Genomic DNA, 3329 nt, shown 5'->3' with positions numbered 1-3329 from the left:
TGTTAACCTAGATATTGTAGCCCATTTTTAAAATCTAATCACTACCAAGGTCTCTAATACCTTTAATCTCCACCTTGATAATATAAGGACAATGTGTTGATGTTGTTAGGGGCTGTTGAGTCAGTTCCAAGTTGGCACAACAGAATGAAACACTGCCCAGCCCTGCACCGTCTTTGTAATTGTTCTTATGCTTCAGCTCATTGTCACTGTCACTGTGCAAACCACTCTCGGCACCCTATGGTTACAGCCGTTTTAAATTTTCTTTAGCAAAATTTTGCTTGCATGGGAAATTAATGATATTGTCAGGTGGTTTCCACATTCTATTGGGCTACCTCTCTTCAGAATGGACACAAATATGGATCTCTTCCAGTCATTTAGCTAGGTAGCTCTTTTCCAAATGTCTTGGTGTAGATGAATGTGTGTCTCTAGAGCTCCATCAGTTTGTAGAAAGATTTGTATTCTATGAATTCCCAGAGCCCTCTTATTTGCCAATGCCTTCAATGTACCTTGGACTTCTTTCTTCATTATCATTGACTCTTTTTTTTTTTTTTTCAATGTTTATTGTGAATTATGTAATAGTTTACATGGGAGAACATTAGTTTTACATCCATCCTATCGTATATCATTCCATTGCCATGGTTACAATCCCCTCCATGCATCATCAGCCAGCCAAAAGGTATAGACTACAAGCCTGACCCAGTCGTCAGCACACAGCCCCTCTCCCTCTTTGTGTCTAAAGTCCCCAACTGCTCCATCTCTCTACATCATCGACTCTGCCTCCATATCAGGCATTACTGTTTCTCTGGGTAGGGTCCCGCTCTCCACTCTTCTCCCTTCATGGTCCCAGGGACCTCCGCTCCTAGGCTGAAAAGTTAATCACTCCTCTCCTTGCTATAAAATGTCTACCTTTACATTTCCAACCCTCACAATCAGTCCTGATAACAATTATTCATCATTTGAACCACAAGAGACCCATCTTCATTTCATTTCATCAGGCCCACCTAGACAGATTGTATACTACTCAGTGGAGATTCTACCTTCCTTCACGCCCTCTGAATCTAGGTTCCCTCTTGAAAGCTTGTAAGCCAGTCACTTCTTGCCTTTGTAGCCCCTCACCCTCCATTTTTGGGTAGCCAATGCCCAAGTTTCCCATCCGCTGTCTACTCTGTGTATGGAGGGGGTGGGTATGATCCTTGCTGAAAGGATTTGTTCCCTCTTTTCAGCTACTGCATCCATACGTATAGGCCAAGTTCATCAAATTGTATCAGATTACTCTTTTTTTCCTCTTCTTTCTTCTTCTGGTTGAGCTCTGATCATCCAGTGTTTGAAGCCAGGTCAAGTGGGTATTATCTGCAAGTGTGGGTGTTCTTATGCCTATGCCCTCTCTTCTTATCAGCTGGATGCTTCACTCTCCACTCTAGTCCTCTGTGGCTATGTCACTGACTCTGGGCCCAACCGTTCCTAGGTTTTTATCATTGACTTTTGTTCCTATGCTACGTCCTGAAATTGTTGAACATCGAACATCTCCTTCTGGTACAGTGACTCTGTGTATGCCTTCCATTTTTTGATGCTTTCTGTACTGTTCGATATTTTGCCCATAGAATCCTTCAATACTGCAAGTCAAGATTTGAATTTTATCTTCCATTTCCCGGCTTGACAAATGCTGAGCATGTTCTTCCCTTTTGGTTTTCCAACTCCAGGGCTTTGCACATTGTGTCATAATATTTAACTTTGTCTTCTCGAGCTGTCCTTTGAAATTTTCTCCTCAGCTCTTGTACCTCCTCCTTTCTTCCATTTGCTTTAGCATCTCTGCACTGGAGAGCAAGTTCAATCAGCACACAAATTTTAACTCATTCTAAAAATGCTATTTTATGCTTTTTCCTCATTTGCTCTCCCCTACCATTGCCTCAGCCTCGCAGCTGACTTTTGTAAAGACTATTGGTAATTCTCTGTATCACTGATGTTGGTTTTGTGTCAGAAACCTTCAGGAAGCCTTTTGGCTCAGAGGGTTATTTATTCCACATGTTATAGGGAATGTTGCATCCTGGGGAAAGGCAATTCTCCATTAGTCTTTCAGGGTTTTTTTTAAATTATTATTGTTTTTGCTTTTCCTTCATGTATTTTACCAACTTCCACTGCAGCCCATCTGTTCAAGGATGTTTTATGTGACAAAGAGTCAGGGAATAGGGTTAGCATGTCTCTCCAGGAGAAAGGATAAATCCAGTGTCTGGGGGCACAAACAGTTACATGTTGACTAATAGTCCAAGGTTGCTCATAACAGTGGGGTATGTTTTCCTTTTAGATCATTTGCACTCTGAGCAGTATGTGCCTCTTATCACAAAAGTGAACAACATGGACTAACAGTATCATTTCACCTCTTTTCCTGGTCCACACATATTGGCTAGGTAATTTGATGAATGAATGTAGCTATTTTCAGAAAGACATGATCTCTTTTTGGTTTCTTCCAGTGTAAGTCCAGTGTAGACAATTAGTCAGTACGGACCTCCTAAGCTGTAGTCTTTGCAATTCATGTACTGCAATCATTTTTGAATCACCTTCAGCAAAATTGACTTGCGCCTGTGATATTAATGATATTGTTCAGTGATTCCCACATTTTGTTAAGGCACTTTTCTTTGGAATGGGCACATATATAGATCCTTTCCAATCAGTTGGCCAGGTAACTGTCTTCCAGATTTCTTGGCATAGGCATGTGAGTGGCTGTAGTGCTGCATCAGTCTGTTGAAACATTTCACTTCGTGCTCCATCAATCTCTGCAGCCTTGTTTATTGCTGATGCCTTCAGTGCAGTTTGGACTTCTTCCTTCAGATGCCCTGGTTTTTAATCATATGCTGGTTCTTGAAATGACTGAGCATCAACCAATCCTTTTTTGGTACAGTGACTATGTATTCCTTCCATCTTCTTTGATGCTTCTTGCATCACTCCATATTTTGCTGACAGAATTTTGCAAGTTGGAACATGGATTTCTTCTTCAGTTCTTTCGGCTTGAGAAATGCTGAATGTGTTCTTCCCTTTTGGTTTTCGAATTCCAGGTCTTTGCTCATTTAACCATAACACTTTACTAAGTCTTCTCACACTGCTCTTTGAAATCTTTTTTTTTTTTAAGTCTCTTAGTCCTTTAATCCCTGAAAATAAATACCTAAAAATGAACAGAAATATACAGATTTCTTATTGTACATCTTACATCTCACATGGACTTCTACATTCTGCTAAATTGGTCTAACAAAAAACAACGTGTTTTGGTTGCAAAATAATTCACCCAAGGCACTATTTTTAAACATCAAACTAAATTTGTTACCAATAAAAGGCAC

This window comes from Chrysochloris asiatica, unplaced genomic scaffold (assembly GCF_000296735.1).
Source record: "Chrysochloris asiatica unplaced genomic scaffold, ChrAsi1.0 scaffold00116, whole genome shotgun sequence".
NCBI lineage: Eukaryota > Metazoa > Chordata > Mammalia > Afrosoricida > Chrysochloridae > Chrysochloris > Chrysochloris asiatica.
Note: the sequence above shows the minus strand (reverse complement) of the source record.